The following is a 20,124-nucleotide window of genomic DNA, read 5'->3' as shown; positions in this document are numbered from 1 at the left end:
GTCTGGCTATGCAAGAACAAGTTTCAGTAATTGTGACCATAACGGCCACATTTTGTAACCACCCATCTGGGTCACCAATGTCCTTTCCTAAAGACATTTACCAACCTTGACCTACATGGGATTCCTGATCCACAGGATCATGGTTCATTCTTCATTGCCCCCCAAAATGCCCCTGCAAGCCACTCACAGTTAAAAGAAGGACAAATTAAGGCCAGTATTTGTTAGTGCACTGTGTCAGTGAGACCCACATTCCATGAAAGAGAAAAAAAAAGCAGGATAGCAAGTACAGTGGGTGTGGCTTTGTGTGTATTTTATGCAGCATCTGATAAGATACCACAGAAAAAGGCGGATTAAAAATTGAAGAGAATGCGGTCATATTGATAGACAGGGTCTAAAGGAAGTTTCTCAGACGGAGGATGTGGTGAGTGGTGTGCCACACAAGTATACGTTAGAGGCTTTTTAACCAAAGAGAAAAAAAAAGAGACAGTGGCAACTTTAGCTAAGTGAGAAACCCTATCCAAAAGGCTTCACAATCCAACGCTGCTGACTTTGATGTGATTCCAGAGTATTCCTGTCCTATTGGAGGCATTGTCTGCAAGATTAGGTGATGAACTAAGGCCCCAAGGCCCTGTCTCTCCATTTTGGGCGATACAAACAAAGAAAGAAAGTCCTAGTCCAAGGAAAAGAGGGTTCCTTTAGTGTCATGATCACTAATATTTATAAAAAACTTTCTACAGAAGAGGGAAAATGGTTATAGCAAAGAGGCGGCCACTAAGCTCCTCCCTGTCAATGCTAACCCCCTGAAGATGCAATTCAACTTAGACCACTCCCCTGCCTTTTGCCCTAAGATTTCAATTCAGGCAGACAATGATCCAATTCCTTTGAAAAAAATCTTAGTTAAACCCACTTCCACCACACAAAGGTTGGGATGTGCAAAGCACCACAAATCCTCACGTCACTTCTTCTGCCAGTTACCTCAAATTTGTGGTGGCAGGTTCTCCAGCCATCCACCCAGGATATCAGCATTTCATGCTGTCTTTGGTCATGATTTTGACAAAGCTCCTCTCAAACTTCCTGGGAGAGCAAAAGAGATAACTACTGCTTGTCCAACTTGAAATTGAAGTTCCTCATCTACCAGAGCCAATCTTTTCTGCACTAATGCTTTCACATCCTCCCCAGTATGTGGCACCCAGAACTGGATGCAATACTCCAATCTAGGTCAAACTAATTTTTTTTGGCAGAATTACGACTTCCTTAATTTTTTAAATACTGTGCCTCTATTGATAAACCCCAGGATGCAAAATGCTTGTCCAAAATCAATCACTTGGACAAGTTAAAAGATACACATCCAGGAGAGGCGGGACTTGACTATGACATTTTGGCTTGGGAGTTTGTTAAACTATCACTGTGCCACAAGGCCCAGACATTAACTATTCTCTCAGCTTGTCCAGTCACTTATGATTTCTGTACATGGGAATCTCTGTGCCTGCACCCACTTGAACTATTTCAGTTTAAAAATGGTCATTCTAAAAGATCTCAATAGTGCAGTGGGAAAGCTGAAAAGCCAGGAAGCCTGGGTTCAAGTCCCACCTGTGCAAAGACATCACTGAACAGGTCAGTCTTTAAAAAAAAAAAGTCTTCAAAAAATTGTTTGTCATTCTTTCCAAAGTGAATACTTCTCTACAATAAAATTTTATCTGCTATTTCTTGATCCTTCCACCAACTTACATTGATGCCCTCTAAAGTCCTACATCATTTTCCTCAGAATACATAGATCGTCTACAAATTTTGGAATGTAACTCTCTACATCGGAGCAGAGGCCATGACTACATCAATGTCAGCATATCAGGTCTCCTCTTGAAGGGCTTGTTTCTAATGTTGATCTTGCTTTGTGCACTTCCTGCACAGGCGTAACCTTGTGGGCCTCTAAGTGCTCTACAGTTGGTATGCCCTTGTTTGCTATGATCTGCCTGTACTGCTTGCAAAACAAAGTTTTTCACTGTACTTAGGTACATGTGACTACAATAAATCAAAAAGTCAACGCAGCGATAGTGTCCCTACCTCAGGGTCAGAAGATCCACGTTCAAGTCCCACCTTCCTCAGAAATTCTGAGCAGGTTGATTAAAAATCTGCAGGTCTCTTCTTGAAGCCTTAATCCCCTTCTGAAACTGGTGGCGTTGACTTGTCAAAATTTAATTGCACAAATCCTCCTGGTCCAATCTGTTCCAAAACAAAACCAAAAACTACTCCGTTAGAACAAGGGGAAAAAAAAAAACCATATTTCCAGCAACCCACAATGTGTACATAAAATCTACACCTACATTTCATTGCTAATAACCCAGTCCAAACAGATTGCTGGATATTCTTCAATGCACATTTTATTTTTATGCCAACAAATACTTAAAGTTGCCAGTCAAGTTTAGCTACATTTTTACAATCACCTATAAATATGTTCAGTTATTCAGAATTCAACCTTGTTTTGAATGAGGAGTTTATTCCACCGAGTTGCTCATTGATCAATGTGATGTGTAGAAATGGCAACATAAGTTAAAGTCAACTTGAAGCAGGTGCAAGTTTTGGTTCAGCCACAATTTTTTAGCATAATCAGAACATATCACCTATACTTGAAGTGGTCTCAAATGTCACTAAGTGATCTTAGTTTTGGACTTGGGAATTTGGTGTAAAGATATGATTTTGTTTGGAAGGAGAATGATGCAGTGTTAGGAAGGAGATTAAACCAGGAAATAGATGTAGTCACTTGTTCTGTACAGATTATAGATGCTGCAAAAAAAACCAACAACAAGAGACCTCTTCATGCCAACAGAACTAAAAATTATAACAAACTTCAGCCAGTTCAGGGCAAGGAGAATTAAAAAAAAAAAGTGTAAAAACAATATAAAACAGGTGATGACAACCTACATCACACATTCTCAGGTTCTGATCAGCAAGCCAAATGACAATTTCACAATTAACTCCTTTTTTTGATATTAACAAGCATGAATGCAGAGCAGCCACAGCACATTCACACCACAAAATTCACAAGGATGCAAAATACTTTTTCCACTGAGATAACAAGGTGTAGAGCTGGATGAACACAGCAGGCCAAGCAGCAGAGGAGCAGGAAGGCTGGTGTTTCGGGCCTTCTTCAGAAATGGGGGAGGGGAAGGGAGTTCTGAAATAAATAGAGAGGGGGGAGGCAGATAGAAGATGGATAGAGGAGAAGATAGGTGGAGAGGAGACTCCATTTTCTCCCCCTTGGTCCAGGAACTCCCTACCTATGTCCGTGACACCACCCACGCCTTCCAGAACTTCCAATTCCCTGGTCCCCAACACCTCATCTTTACCAGACATCCAGTCCCTATACACCTGCATTCCCCATACAGACAGCCTAAAGGCCCTCCGCTTCTTCTTGTCCCGCAGGCCCGACCAGTCCCTCTCCACTGACACCCTCATTCGCTTAGCTGAACTCGTCCTCACCCTCAACAACTTCTCTTTCAATTCCTCCCACTTCCTACAGACAAAGGGGGTGGCCATGGGTACCCGCATGGGCCCAAGCTATGCCTGCCTCTTTGTAGGTGACGTGGAACAATCCCTCTTCCGTACCTACACCGGCCCTAAACCCCACCTCTTCCTCCGTTACATTGACGACTGTATCGGCGCCGCCTCGTGCTCCCACGAGGAGCTCGAACAGTTCATCCACTTCACCAACACCTTCCACCCCAACCTTAAGTTCACCTGGACCATCTCTAATACCTCTCTCCCCTTCCTGGACACCTCTGTCTCCATCTCTGGCAACCACTTAGAAACCGATATCCATTTCAAGCCCACCGACTCCCACAGCTACCTAGAATACTCCTCCTCCCACCCACCTTCCTGCAAAAATGCCATCCCCTATTCCCAATTCCTTCACCTCAGACACATCTACTCCCAGGATGAGGCATTCCACTCCGGTACATCTCTGATATCCTCGTTTTTCAAGGACCGCAACTTCCCCCCTCCTCAGTGGTCGAGAACGCCCTCAACAGTGTCTCCCGCATCTCATCCCTCACACCCCCTCCCCGCAATAACAACCAAAACAGAATCCCCCTCGTCCTCACTTACCACCCCACCAACCTCCGGATCCAACGCATCATCCTCCGACACTTCCGCCATCTGCAATCCAACCCCACCGCCAAAGACATTTTTCCCTCCCCACCCTTATCTGCCTTCCGGAGGGACCACTCTCTCCGTGACTCCCTTGTCCGCTCCACACTCCCCTCCAGCCCCACCACACCTGGCACTTTTCCCTGCAACCGCAGGAAGTGCTACACCTGCCCCTACACCTCCCTCCTCACCCCAATCCCAGGCCCCAAGAAAACCTTCCACATCAAGCAGATGTTCACCTGCACATCTGCTAAATGTGGTATACTGCATCCGCTGTTCCCGTTGTGGCTTCCTCTACATCGGGGAAACCAAGCGGAGGCCTGGAGACCGCTTTGCAGAACACCTACGCTCGGTTCGCAATAAACTGCACCTCCCAGTCGCGAACCATTTCAACTCCCCCTCCCATTCTGCAGACGACATGTCCATCCTGGGCCTACTGCATGGCCACAGCGATGCTACCCGAAGGTTGCAGGAACAGCAACTCATATTCTGCTTGGGAACCCTGCAGCCCAATGGTATCAATGTGGATTTCACAAGCTTCAAAATCTCCCATCCCCCACCACATCCCAAAACCAGCCTAGCTCGCCCCCGCCTCCCTAACCTGTCCTTCTTCCCACCTATCCTGTCCTCCAACCTCAAACCCCCATCCCCATCTCCTACCTACTAACCTCATCCCACCCCCTTGACTGACCTATCTCTTCCCTAACTCCCCACCTACACTCACCTCTACTGGCTCCATCCCTGCCTCTTTGACCTGTCTGTCTCCTCTCCACCTATCTTCTCCTCTATCCATCTTCTATCCGCCTCCTCCTCTCTTCCTATTTATTTCAGAACCCCCTTCCCCTCCCCCATTTCTGAAGAAGGGTCTAGACCCGAAACGTCAGCCTTCCTGCTCCTCTGATGCTGCTTGGCCTGCTGTGTTCATCCAGCTCTACACCTTGTTATCTCAGATTCTCCAGCATCTGCAGTTCCTACTATCTCTGAAACAAATACTTTTTCCACTGTTGGTTACTCATTATGCAATAACAAAGGGAGGAGTCCATTGCTTTCACTGGTAACTTTTTTTTAAAAAAAGCGGTGGAAAGAGTTCCAATAATGCAAACACTGGAATTGCAGCAAAGACCTGAAATAGTTAACTTTAGAACCTCTCAAAAAAGAAAAATGAAATGAACTCTTAAAATAAAGCTTACACATACATAACAAAGCAACAATTACTGAAACATGCCAGAATTGGAATTCCGTCACATGAAGGCATAACAATTTTGGCAGCTTTCCACAATCCTCTGCTCAAAAAAAGATTTCAGGAATTTTGCATGGGCTAAATATTAAGCTTAAATTTCTATAGCCATGGGAAAAAAAGTACTGACTGCCTTTTGGTAGTAAGAACAAGTCATCGTAAAAACACCACGCCCAGACCACTTTGCCCAATCCCTTAAAAAGTGCATTCCGCCATGAAGGGTCTTGCTCCAATTAGTGTCTCGTTACCGCTGAACCTCATAACATGAAAGAAGCCGGAGTTCAAATTCAGAGTGAAGCACTCGAAATATTTTAAGTTGCCTACCCTCCTCAGAACATCTTGGCTTGCACTGTCACATACAACAGGGGTGAGGATTGGGGGAAGGGGTAGGGTTGCATTTAAGCAACTGCATACAGGAGGTGGATTGAACCCCAGTTCCAAAATTCATTTAAGCTTCAACTGGGGCCAGAATTATCAAAATGTGTGCTCCCAAAAAGATCTGTAACTATGGAAGCAAGGGACATTAAAACATGGGCAAACTAATACTAAAAAGAAACTAAACTACTTAGAACCCAAGCCAAATTTGAAGAACTATATAAATGGAAAAAAAAAAAGTGTTCCATGGAACATCATAAAAAGATGGTATCAAAATAAGACTTGGCACAAAACGAGGCAAGAAGTTTGTTTCTTCCTTAAAAAGTGGAGATGGAGTATGGGCATGTGACTCACAGCCTGGCATGAATCACTAATCATGAGAGGCCGTAGCAGTCTACCAACCACCAGCTCCACATCCTGTACTCGCTAGTAATGGCTTGATTTCTGGAGCACAGTGCCAAATGAGGCTTCTCCGAACACCACCCACCTTACACGAGGGACAGGATGTGCTGCATGTCCATTACGGTCATAGAACGGTAGGATGCCTAAAGCATCAAATTATTGGCATGCAATCTCTTGTTCTTTTGAGCAATGAGCCACATATGGAACTAACTGCGACCATCAAAATTTCTACTTAGCAAGTTCAAGAAACTTGCAGTCTGAAGGAGTACCGCAGGTTAAAAATTACAAAAAAAAAACGACTGAATTAATGGATCATGTTTACTGATACACAAGCTAATTGCTGGTGGTGGGAGTGGCTGTTAAAAAGGTTAGAAGAGGACGAAGCTTCAATCTAAAAATCATTAATGAAAAAAAAAAGGAAACAAAAAAAGTTACATATTTAGGTAGTCATTTAGGAAGGCAAATGGCACCATGGCCTTTAAAAGGTCACATCAGAAATACCGTTTGCAATTTTTGATCTGTATCATTTAAAAAAAAACTTTGCCTTTGAGGCAACAGTAAAAAGGTTCACGAGGAATGGACTCTGGGGATGAAAGAGATGGCCTATGATTGAGAGACTGAGTAAGCTGGTTGTTTAAAAACACTTTCTAGAGTTTCGAAGAGTGAGGTGGTGATCTCATTGAGATACAAGATTCTGAAGGGACCTGAAAAAGGGTAAACAAAAGAGGTTTGTTCCCTTGTCTGGAGAACCTGGAGCAATAGGGTCAGCCATTCAAGACAGGGAAGAAATTTCTTGATTTGGGGGATTGAGAATCTTTTTTGGACTCCATGCCAAAACAGTTACAAAATGGTGCAACAGGGCATATGTTCAAGGTTGACCTAGACGGTGGCATCTCGGAGTGCAAATCAAAAAAGAAACATGCACGCACAGATAGCATTAAAACAGAAAATCAGCCATGACAAGTGGCAGTACAGGTTTGAGGTGCCATGAGATTGACACCTGCTCCTAATTATTAGCACTGTTGTAAAATGGGACACCTGCAGTTTCCCCAACCCCCCTCAGTATGCATTTAAAGCAACAGACGTAACCACATGTTCAGAAAAAAATCAACTACAGGTCTTGAATGGCGGTTGATTTTACAAATGGTGCTCTTGTTTAGTTACTGACAAGCTTCAGACAGGGCAGAAAGGCTGAGTACTCAATGTGTGGCCAAAAGTTTGAGTCAAGATTTTAAAAAAAAAAGATGGGGGTGGAAATTGTGTTAGAGTGAAGATTAGAGCATTCAGATATGCATTCCTGGATGAGTATGTGGGGGTGAATTAAAGGCTAAAACAAAACGTGAATGCTGTGTATCTGAAAGAAAAAAAGAAGTGGCAGAATTATGAGTCAAACTGGCTTGGTTTGCCTTTCTTTTGGGACATATGGAATGTTTGTTGTTCCAGTTCCACGCAGGTCTCCTCCCTCACTTATTTTTCTGTTACATTTGTCATAACCCCATAACCCAGTTCTGAAGGGTCACGGGACTTTCTGCACAGATGCTGCCAGACCTGCTGAGATTCTTCAGCAGTCTGCACTTTTTGGTCATACCCTGTTAGCTCAAGCTTTCAAACACAAAATAGAAACTTTGGAAAACTTGCTGCACATGTTTCCCCATCTCCTGACAAAAATGTCATTGACCTGAAGCTGGAACAGTTTCTCTCGCTGCACAGATGCGAAGGGTTTCCAGTATTTTCTGTTCGCATTTCTAATTTGCAGCATTTCAATATTTTGCCTCAAATATTTGATAGACTTGGACTGATTCCCTCAGTTGACTGCTTTCAAGTGTAAAGCTTATTAGCCTTTCCTCCTCATTTATGTCCCAAGAATGAAATCAGACAGAATATTCTGTTGACATGGTGACATTAAAAAAAATCAAAACAAGAAAAATGTTTGTTACAATACTCAAATACCAATCCCACATTTTTAATTTAGAAATAAAAACTAGCAGATACTGTAAACATACATGTTGCTGGATGCTGGTTACTTAAATCACTTCCGAAAATATTGAACATAAAAACAAAGAATGAGACACCCATGATGGTACTGAAAATTCTTTAGAATTTTAATTCATTCAAACAAATGTACCACTACCACAACTACTTCAGCTTCACTTTGTCAACTCTTCCCCCACTCAAAAAACCCAATACTAAAAAAAGTTTGTATGCTTTGCTTATTCACAAAAGAAAAAAAAATGGTCACAAAGCAACTCACATACACTCAAACCACACCCAAAAGAACTGTGACTACAATCCACATAATCCAACTCCTGAAATAGAAAGCTTCACGTTGACAGGATGACACTCCACAGGATCGTGGGAGAGAACATAAGACACACACTCCAGCACGTCATCCAAGTGACCAACCCTCACACTGATTGATGCTTGCTGTTCAGGGTCTAAAGTGCCTGCTTGCAGGACATTCTGAGGGTCCCAATACTGTGTCAGCGTGCGAGTCACTGCTGATTAAAGTTGTCCTGCGTGAAGCAATCTGTTAAAGCACGTTTCCCCTTCCTGAGAAATAAAACTGGAATCTTATGATCCGAAGTCTACAGACCTCCTTACCAAAGCCCACCAGTAGGAATCAAATGTCAAAACTACAGTCAGCCCCATGCAGATCCCTGCACTGTTGACTGCTCAATTATTTACTGCCCATCCCCAATTATTTTTGAAGCAGGTTCTGCATTAGAAACCTGCTGAGCCACTCTAGGACATGAAAAGCTAATCACAGGTTAAGTCTGGTGACAGACTCTAAAAGAATATTAGCCATCAAGTTATCTTAGTGCCAACGAAGCATTTTTGAGGAGGATATTTAGAACTTGCAATACATCCAAGATTTAGCTATAAACTACTGAACTCCTATCTTTAAATGTCATTAACAACCAAATCAAATTGGAGGCGCACTGAAATAAAAACAAAAGACCTTAAATTAGAAGAGATTCAAGAATCCTTAGATTCTGGAAAAGTCTAAAGAATCAATAGAAAGGGTGGAAGACAATATTGTTTTTTGCTTTATCAGTCACATACTTAAGTACAGTGAGAGTCTTTGCTCTGCAAGCAGTACAGGCAACTACAGGCCAGTTAGCTCACCACCTGTCACTGGGAATAAATGTTAGTGTCCATCGGATGCAATAGCGTATTTAGGAATGCATGAACATAAATCAAGGAGAGTCAGAATGGCTTCATGAAGTGAAAATCATGCCTGACAATTTACTAGTTTTAAAGGTTAACACCAGGATAGATAGTGGGGAAGGAGGAAAGAGGTACATGTAATACATTTGGAAATCCAAATGTCATTTGATGGGTATGGCACAAAGCTGTTTAGTAAGAAAGAAAGACGAGCCCATGATGGAGGGGAGAAAGAAGCTTTTCTTTAAAAAGAAAGCATACGTAGAAGATTGGCCAATGAACAGAAGACAACAGTTGATATGGTGGGAAGGAGAAGGAATCACATTTTCAGACTAGCGATCTGTAGCTAGTGGAGTGAGACAGTACAGGGGCCAGTTATTTTTACAACTAACCCAACTCACATGGCCAAAGTGAATGTACATTAGTCAGCTGTGCAGCTGACAAATAAAGAGGAAGGCTAGTAGTATGTTTGATGGTCTGCCAGGAGAGGGAGAGGGAGAGGGAGAGAGAGGAGAGAGATCAGACCGCAGAAAGCTAGCTAGCATCCAGTGGTATGGGAACAGCATGCACAATGCTACCCTGCGGTGCAACAGGGAATGGTGACATGCACACAAAAAGGAAATCTTGCTGAAACTATACAAGGCACTAGGTCAAATCATAGCTGACTACTGTGAACACTTCTGGGGCCCTTATCCAAGAGGGATATTGTCATTGGAGGAAGTTCAGAGAAGGTTCACTAGGCTGATCCTGGGAATGGAGGGATTGTTTTATGAGGAGAGGTTGAGTAGGTTGGGTCGGTTGGGTCTGTACTTATTAGAACCAAAACTAAGTTGCTGGAAACGCTCAGCAGGTCTGACAGCATCTGTAAAAGGAAGAAACAGTAACGTTTCAGGTCCGGTGACCCTTCCTCAGAACAGGAAGTGTTCTTGATTCACAGCATCCGCAGTTCTTTCAGTTTGTACTTATTGGAGCTCAGAAGAACGAGAGGCAACGTTCTTGAAAGCAAACATTTACCTGCAAAGGGGTAAATCATTCTCATCTACCCAGTCAAACCCTCAGTCGAGGCACAAGGCATAATCTCAGAGTAAGGCAGTAAAGACAGACAAGGAGAAATTTCTGCTGAAGGTAGTGAATGTGAAATTCTCTACTGTAGAGGGCTATCAAGGCTTGGTCAAACATATTCAAGGCTGAGGCAAAGTTTTAAAAAAGCAGTAAGAGAATTTAGGGATTAATGGATTTAAGACAGGAAAGTAGGAGGAGTTGAGAATTCAAAATCAGTCTTGACCTCACCTGGAATATAGTGGAGCAGACGCCAAAAAAAGGGGTAAGTAACCTCTGTTCTTTTGTCTCATGGTCAAGTTATTCAGTGGAAAACATGAATGGGTCTCAAACCCATTCCTTCGGCTGCCCGTTACTTGGACATTTCATTTGCCCCATCTAATCATATTTAGCTGTAAGCCCTTCAAACCTTTACAACCACAGCACTGTATCTTCTGGGAGCTCTCCAGTGATTGACCCTCCCAGGCCCTATATTTCCTACCGCAGCTACCTACTTCTTGGGTGATCCCAAGAGAAAAAAAATTGGAAGACAAGTGCAAGGGAACGTGGGAGATATAGGTGGTGTTGCTGGCAAGATCATCCCACTTGCATAAAATAATGTGGTCCATGTAGTGACAGTACTCCCACATGTTTGGAGGAAGTGACAACAGAACAAAAAAAAAAGGAACAGAATGCCATCAACAGTGATGCTACTGTGAACTTCTGGCCTTGTTTCTCCCCCAAGTGAAGATGCCAGCCTTAAAAAGTATTGCTGAAGTGCACCTTATAGGTGCAACAGTTAAAAGAGATGTTGCCCAAAATACTAACTTAGAACACCGACTGGACACATCTTGCACTTTGTAAGGAACACACAATCTGCAGCTGGAAAAGAAACGGCATTTGTAAGAGAACACAAGCTGCTGGACTTGACACACTGAGTCAATAAGATCTTGAGAGAAGTCAAAGTTGGAGTTGAAAACCCACTAGCGACCACAATCACAGGTAGAAAGTTCCTACAAAGATGCTGCGACTCAAGGCTTTTTAAACAAAAAAGGGAAGCAGGGGTCCAAAATTTACTGCCATGGTCTCCAGGGAAAATAATTCAGCCAGCCATATTTGATCCAGGAAAAAAAAATCCTAGTACCAACCACCTGTGCAAAGGTGTCTTTAGACACAGTGACAAAATTCTCCTTTTCTGGTTTTGACTGCTAGTTGGCCAAATACACTGTCGGATAACATTCTGCAGGCTATTTTCGCCAATCTAAGTACGTTATTTTTCCAAAGGGTAACTGCATGTATTTTTTACATGCAGCCTAATCTTTGCTTGAAGAGGTTTTGATCACAGCAAATTAGTTATTTCCTGGTTACTTAAAGGAACCTGGCACATTCATGTCTGAGAAAGATTTAAATAACCCCCAGACTGCACATAAACTAATTAGCAAGATGACTGCTTTTTAAAAATCCAGCTTTGTTGTGCCTAGCAAAAAAGGATTGGTGAGTAGGAAAGGAATCAGTCCACTCCCTTCTGATCCCTGTTTGCATGCAGACTGATCAAGCATGCTGCTCTGGCCAGAAAAAAAAAAGAAAGTATCAAGCTCAGTATTTATCAGAGCTAATCATTTTAGGTAAAGGCAAATTATTCAGCTTATTCTCTTCCAAGTTGTGCATTACAGATAGAGGAGAGGCCTAGGGTTAAGGAAACAACTCAAGTAACTCACCAGGTATCCAGGTATCCAGCTTCTGCCTGGTTCTTGTAGCCACACAGTACTTAAATATAGCTGAAATTGGTCAAGTTTCCTATCAGGATGTTCATGCTGGGGAGATTCATATTAAAAAATATTTCCAATTCAGAAGAGGACATCTCATTTGACAGGTTTGTAGTCGTGAGTTTTGTGAACTCTTCCATCCCTGTTCACCCTGAATCCCATCAACATACACCTTCCGCTCCTTTCTCCATTGCACAAGAGTTTGGCAATAAACTAGGACTGGTCGACAAGCGACAGCAACATTCACATCACACGCGATAAAACTGACACCATGCTGACGGCAGCTGCTCAAGAGCAGTCCACTGCTTCCTTCCGGTCACTGGTTGTGGCTCAGCAAAGGATGGAGATCAGACTTCTCGTCAAGTCTGAAGACATCCGTGGTCCACACCACAAAGTTTCCTAATCCTGACCTCAAACTCCATTCCAGCCACTGTCTCAGACCAAGCCAGATCGCTCCCAGCCTCCAATTTCAATCCTCCATTCTCCAACTACATATTCCCTCCACCACAGACTGCATGCTTTCACAACATTACAAAAAACAAAATCACCAGACAAAATAAAAAAGTTGAGAAAGAAAAAAAAAGTCCGTCATTCAAGGCACATAGGTGGACACTGGCTTGGTCAGCATTCATTGCTCATCCCAACTGCTTTTGAATGCAATTAGTTGCTAGACCCATTTCAGAGGGTAGTTAAGAGCTAAGTGCTGTGGGCAGTTCCTTCTGGAGACCAGGCAAAGGTAAAATCATTTCCTTCCTAAGAGGGCATCAGTGAAATTAGATGGGTACATACCTGGTTTTTAAATTGCAAATTTTTTACTGATTTAAAAACATCTGCCATGAGTGCTGATTTGAACTCATGACCCAGAACATTAGTCTGGGACTCTAGATTACAAGTCCAGTGACATTACCACTGCTCTTCACCTCACCTTCAATAAAAAGTAAAGGACTGGGATAACCAACCATTTACCCAACTTCCATCAAATTCATGAAATTCAAAACTCAGCTGCCAACATCCTATCTTGCACAACTTCTGTAGCAAAGGTTCCCAAGAAACGTACTACACAAAAGGAAAAAAAAAAGTTCTCAAGCCTTCATTTTCTCCTTCCCTCAAGGGAGTGTTCCTTCAAAAGGAAACAAAAAAAGCCCTTTGCACATTTTATTTCCAGTTGATAAATGCTTAGGAATTACAAAGGAGTAATCTGATGCAATATTACCTAAGAATCTACCAAGACCTTTGACTTTTGCTGTGAACAGTTGCACGTCTGGAATGGCTTAGTCAGAAGGAACAGGTTTGTTCAGATCATCGAAGGGCGGCTCAGTGGTTAGCACTGCTGCCTCACAGCACCAGGGATTCAGGTACGATTCCAGCCTCAGGCAAATGAGTGGAGTTTGCACGTTCTCCCAGTGTCTGCGTGGATTTCCTCCTAGTGGTCTGGTTTCCTCCCGTGGTTCAAAAAGACAGGTGGGTTCGGTGGATTGGCTATGCTAAATTACCCATAGTGCCCAGGGATGTGCAGGCTAGATGCATTAGCCCTCGGAAATGCAGGGTTTACAGGGATGGGGCGGGGAAAAGAGATTCCGAGTGGGATGGTCTCAGTGTGGGACTCGATGGGCCAAATGGCCTGCTTCCACACCGTAGGGATGCTATGATTGTACGACTTATGAAAATGGACACATCCTGACAGCAAAGCTAAGAATGGCGGTTCAGTTGCTTCAATCACCTTCCTTCCATTCCAAGGATGGAGAGGTGACGGCTTATGATTGCGTCATGTTTAGCATCATTCACAACTCCAGATACTGGAAGAGCTATACAAGTACTACAGCTAAGACAACAACAGGTCCTGCTGCAGGTAGCTCCCCTCCTGACTCCAAACTGGTCCACCATTTACAAAAAGATCTGGAGTGTGAAGGAATACTCCCCACATGTGGATGAGCGCAGCTCTAAAAGTAACCCAACACAACAGAACAAAATACTGACACCACATGCATTTGCATCCACTGACTCTCAGTCAGCATACCATTTACAGGATGCACTGCAGAAATTCATAAAGACTCCTTTGCATCATCTTCCAAACCTACAACCACTACCAATACATGGGAATGCCACCAAATGCAAGCATCCCTGCAAGCCATTCAGCATCCTGACATGGAACTGTACATCCCTTCCTTTGCTATTGCTGGGAATAAATACATGACTCATGCACACGTGAGGGAGGACGTTGGTAGAGAATGACTCAAAGGTCACATTGTCAACTGACAGCAGAAAAATCCCAAAGACTATTTTAACAATAAATAGAGATACTAAATGTAGCAGAGTCTGAAAGTAACAAGCAATATTTTGCTTCAAATTAACACTTGGGAGTGGACACATACAAATGCCTCAGCCTCCGAGAAAGGTTTACTGCCACACAAAGTCACTTACTGCATAACAAAAGCTTCCAAAAAGGAAAAAGAAAAAAGAAAATCAGCCACATGCAACATGAACTGTTCATTCTCATGTCAAAAGGATGACATTGCCATCAGTTCAGCAGGGCAATACTTGAACACCAGCTCAGTTAAGGGACTGCATGGTGTCACATCTCTTATCCCTCTCATGGGGGTGATTTGGAAAAAAAAAAGAAAAAGTATATAGATATATCTGTATAAAAAAAAAAAAAGACCTTGGGTTTCAAGTCTTTTGTATTACAGCCAACAGGACAGTCCCCCTATTGTCAGAAGTTGCTCAAACTTTGTGGCAATTAATAAAAATCACACAATAAAGTGATTCCACCCATACAGCAGGAATTTTTTTTCCCCAAAGTTAAGAACAGACTTGATGAATTTCAGTCTACTCAGATTCAAGTCTGTCCATCCTTCATTTTGTCTGATGACACTTTCTCTGCATTGGCATCTTTATAAAACAAGATGCTGTCAGAGACACAAACCAGTCTCCAAGAAAGAGAAATTACTAAAATTAGGCCCATCTTGTATGATGTGTTAAGGAACTTTGATTTAACCTCCCAGATGGGCATTAAAAGGAGTTGGTTATCTGCAACATAAGCCACTGTTTCCAATGCTAACCCATTTTTCCAGGAGGTCTCAGGTTCAGCCCCTGGGAGTCATAAGTGCCTTTTAAACAATACAAAATTGTGAAAAATCACATCAGCGAAGGGGGTCAACAATGCTCCTTGCAACATCTACCTGATATGAAAAGATTCAACTCCGACCCATACAGAAAAAACACAAACAAACACTTTGTATTGGTGATCTCTGCAAATAGAAAAAAAAACAACTTTCATTTCAATAAGAACTGAATCAGAAGTTATATTCAGCAAAAATCCTCTGGAGACCTTCAAGGTGATTCATGAAAACTGAAGAAACTGCCTAAAACATAACTTTTGGTCAGGCAGCCACTTTCACACTAAAAAAGAAATTCAAAACTCAACACCAGCTTTGGACTCTTGGGCTCCATCGAAAAAAAAAACAGGAAATTTATGATTTTCCTTCAGTTGTTTTAAAGTGGCTACTGGTTGAATAATTCCCATCCTCTAATTCAAATCTCTCCTAGTACATTTGCAAGCATACCAGTATTAAGTGTTTCTCTCTTTACCACCAGACTGTGGGTCCCCACATTCCAGATGAGAATAAACCCTTTATCACTTTAAGCATTAGTGTCACTATGGTCATAAAGTGCAAGACACACAATGGCTCAGTGGTGAGCCGTGCCAACGACCTATGTTCACTTCCACTCTCTGGTGACTGTGCGAACTCCGCGCACACAGAGAGACAGACATTCTCCCCACATCTGTGTGGGTTTCCTTCCACAGTCCAAAGAGGTGTTCGCCATGGGAAATGCAGGGTTACAGGGATGTGGTGGATTTGGGTGAGATGCTCCAATGGTCAGTGCATACTCAGTGGGCTGAACAGCCTGCTTCCATGCTGTAGGGAAGCTATGATTCTATGAAAGTCTGGGCCCATTAACCAGAGAGGTTGGGGAAATAAATTAAGTCATCTTACAGATAGGTGGATTTAAAAAAGAAACAGGGACAGATTAGTTTTAAAAGGTATAAATCAGCCCACAAATACTTGTCATATTAAGTCATTTTATCTTAGGCTACAAGTATCTTAAATTCCATTCATGATTTAAAAAGGTTAAGAAATTCCACAATTAGATTAATAGCATATCATAGAACCCTATTTAAGTTGCTGATTACAACTCGGGCTAAAAAAACCTGTGCTGTTTGCCCTGGGGCAATTAATCAGATCCCAGTCATGATTTGCCCTTTTACCATACCTATTCTCCGCTATCTGTCAGCTCATCTGCTGCCCGAAACATTAGTGCAAACCCCTGCCCCTCCACACAGCACATGCCAATGTAAAGGTCCAAGGTTGAACACTTCAGTTGGTGGCCATCTTTGATCCTATTTCCCTGTAGTGCCAAACTCCACACTTCAAATGCAATCTTGGCAATGCAAAGAAATGCTTGATATACCATTCAATTAGGGATGTTTTTGGTTGGGGGGGGCGGGAAAAAAAGAGTGGTCAGAACACTTTAAAGCTTTAAATCATTAAATGCTTTACACGTGCTCATTGTCACATTTAAGACATCGTAGTCCAGAGTTTCTCCGCAGCCAGGAGTTTTTCAACATCAAAAATCCAAAAATTTAATAACCACAGGTGAGGAAAAACCACAATTTGGGTCAATGCTCTCCATCAGAACAGATCAGCATTGAGCCAGTGAAATATGAAGGGTGGGGAAGAGGAGAGAAAGTGAAATGGGTCAGTGACAGGACAGGCAGGTGGGTGAGCACAGCAGGAGAAAGATTATCTAGAAACAAAAAACACAACACTTTGGGTACAGAAAGCATATTTTAAAAGTGAAAAAAAAAGAGGAGGGAGAGAGTGTGGTAACAGTTAATTGCAGAACAAGTAGTAAGTTTTGGGTCCAGATGGAAAAAAAAAAGTGTTTGAATCCCATCTGAATGGGAAGTGAAGGAAAACAACCCAGGAAAAACATTTCTACCCTCTGCTTCCATCTTTTATTTAAAAAATGGTTGAATTCAGTGGAGTCCAGAAGGCTATATAGAGTGCTGAGATAAAGAAGAACACAAGAATGCGAATCAGGAGCAGACTATTTGGCTCGAGGATCGTCCACCATTCAGGATCAAAAGCTGATCCTGAGCTTCAAGTCTCCTGGCCCCTCCTCACAGCTGATTGAGACACCACAAAAAAAAAACTCTTTTCCAACCCAGCTGTAAATACAGTCGATTGCACAGTTACTGCATTCCCAAGTTTGACAACCCTCTCAGCCCAATCCCAAAACGATTAGCTTCTTTCCTTCCACCTCCACCCTCTACACAGGTTGGAGTTGGAAACACAGCTTCACTTGTTAACAAGCTCTGGGCTCCCAATTGTCTGCTTATGGTTTCTGGTGTAGCTATGGGTACATGCAAAGTTCACAGCAGGTATCCAAGTCCTTGCTGTGAACGAAAGGAGATGACCATATAGTGGTATTACAAGTCGCTGACTGTTAATTCAGAGATCCAGGTTTGAATACTGCCACACCAGATGGTGGAAAAATCAAATTCAAGAGTCTAACGATGACCATGAACCCACTGATTGCTGGGAAGAAACCTCACCTGGTTCACTCATGTCCTTTACCGAAAAAAATCTGCCATCTTTGCCTGGTCTGGTTTACATGTGACACCAGACCCACAGCAATGTGGTTGATTCTGAACTGCCCTCTGGGTAATTAGGGATGGAGCAATAAATGCTGCCTAGCCTGCAACACCCTCATCTTGTGGATGTTTAGATTAAAATTATGCAGTCATCATGGCAAATTCCTGCTTTTAAAAAGTTCCTCTTTTTGCAGTCCAGATAGATTTTAAAAGGCATAAAAAAAAGAGACAGATCAATCCAACTGAAGCAAAAAAACCAGCTACCAAACCGGTTAGTCATCAAGTGATGATCAAACACATTGCACAAAGACACTCTCAGTGGGCTTTATTCTGTGATTCAACCAAAAGTTTACACAACCATTCCCATTAAGTCAGTCTAAAAAATATTATGAAACCGATCCTTGCAAGGAATGCTAATTCAGCTCCAACCTCACCATTTCCAAGTGGTGATGGCAAGTTATGAAAGTTGCATTACACAGTTTTCGGGGAAGTGGATTAAAACATGGGGGAAAAAAAATAAAAATAAAATTTAAAAAAAGCGCTCTTGTGCAAGACAGACAGACAGACAGACATGTTACAACTGCAATTTTAGATTAGTTGCATAATAGTTGTGACATACAGGAAAGTGAAGAACCTTTGTTAGTGCAATGACCAAGCAATAAAAGCCATTCTCAAGTATGGCCTGCCAGCTTCAATTTCATCACTTTCTAAACAGGCATGAAAGCTGACCCACAACTCACTGCTCAGCTTGTATTGGCTTTTTCACATCGCAAATAGATGAATGGCCAAATGGTTGTTTTATTGTTTGGATATTACAAACTAACAAAATGGATAGCTTGTAGCCAGCTTATAGCTCTACTTCAAAAACATATGAAAACACAGCCAGAATTGCATTCTTTTTCTAAAAATGCACGTTAAAAAAAAGTCAGTCAAAAAAAGCAGAGTCAGATAAGGAAACTGCATTGGCCAATATTGAAGAAATACTCATTTTCTCTCGTGAGGACTCACACAGACAAGTACATGGTGCACTGTAACGTCAGCTGACCAACTCAGGCACACTACAGAGTGCCTTCAGTAGAATTACAATAGTGTTTCTGAATAAAAAAAAACACAGGTTCCCACTTCTTGTGTTCACTCCATGACTTCTGCTGGCAAGTTCTTGCACATAAACCACCTGAAAAGCAGATTCACCCGGCGACATGGAGATGCTAAGCAAAGTAAGAACCATGCCAAGAACCAGATCTTCTGGTATGTGGGAATCACCACCCCAGGAGGGGTGGAACAGAGATGGCTTCAGATAGATGCACGGACACAAATTTGACTGCAAACTGGACCATGCAATGTTACTTTTAACCTCAGTGCCAGGGACCCAGGTTCGATTCCGTCCTCGGGCAGCTGTCTGTGTGGAGTTTGCACACTCCTTGCGCCTGCGTGGGTTTCCTCCAAGTGCTCCAGTTTCCTCCCACAGTCCAAAGATGTGCAGGCCACATAGATTGGCCATGCTAAATTGCCCAGCTAGTCTTCAGGGATGTGTAGCTTAGATAGGAATGGGTGGGATGACCCCAGGGTCAGCATGGACCGGTTGGGCTGAAGGGCCTGTTTCCACACTGTAAGGAAACTATGGAATTTAATTATAAGTGATATGGTGAACACTTTTGAATTCAGTTTACTGGAGATATTTGAATGAATAGAATATGAAACTGTCAAAAACCAAGTTAAATTTCAATGGATCAAGTTCAAGTTAAAAGGAAGTGTAATGGCAGCAATCATTTGTGACTGCTGATTGATAAAACTATTAACAGTAGTGCTCAAGTGTACTTCCTTCACTGAGCAGCACCTCACTGCCAGATAGGCAATAAGTACTGACCTAACTGGTGACAGCTTATGTCCTACCAATGAAGACTGGCATGAGAAAAACAACTCACCATTTTCAGAATTGCATTTCCCAATAAGTCCATTAAAGGAGGATTAAATTTTCAAAACATTGCTTCCTGTTTCAAATGCCAGCAAACGCACACAAGGATCACGTTTCTTCATAGCCTCAAGTCAAGTCATCCCTATTTGAACCATGACGCGTTAAAAAAAAAAGCAATTTTATAACCAAGAGTAAGAAACAAATGGAACTCCTGCAAAGAATAATATAGCAGCAGATTCTTATCACCTTAAGATGTTTACTCCAGGAGGATGTGGTTATTTTCATTTAAAATTAAGTGTCCGTTCACTACTCACATAGAAAGACAGTCAAGTTTCCTGGCCTTGTCCCACCAGCATCTTTTAATCAGTCTCCGAATTTCGGGAAGTATGAATTCAAAGTTGTGTTGTTAGTTGTAGAACTTTCCTAT

At 42.4% G+C, this 20,124-nt stretch overlaps 1 protein-coding gene across 2 annotated transcripts in view; it reads right to left on the bottom strand.

Annotated features, from left to right (window-relative positions):
* The window catches only part of spsb1 (splA/ryanodine receptor domain and SOCS box containing 1), a 58,729-nt gene extending 56,509 nt beyond the window's left edge, over positions 1-2,220 (bottom strand). For both annotated transcript variants that reach the window (XM_048615061.1, XM_048615060.1), the window contains exon 1: positions 2,062-2,220. The gene's annotated coding sequence lies outside the window, so the exon portion shown is untranslated. The remainder of the gene's footprint in view (positions 1-2,061) is intronic.
* Between the last annotated feature and the right edge of the window lie 17,904 nt (positions 2,221-20,124).

Source organism: Rhincodon typus, chromosome 31 (genome assembly GCF_021869965.1).
Source record: "Rhincodon typus isolate 14 chromosome 31, sRhiTyp1.1, whole genome shotgun sequence".
NCBI lineage: Eukaryota > Metazoa > Chordata > Chondrichthyes > Orectolobiformes > Rhincodontidae > Rhincodon > Rhincodon typus.
Note: the sequence above shows the minus strand (reverse complement) of the source record. Positions and strands in the feature narration are given on the sequence as shown.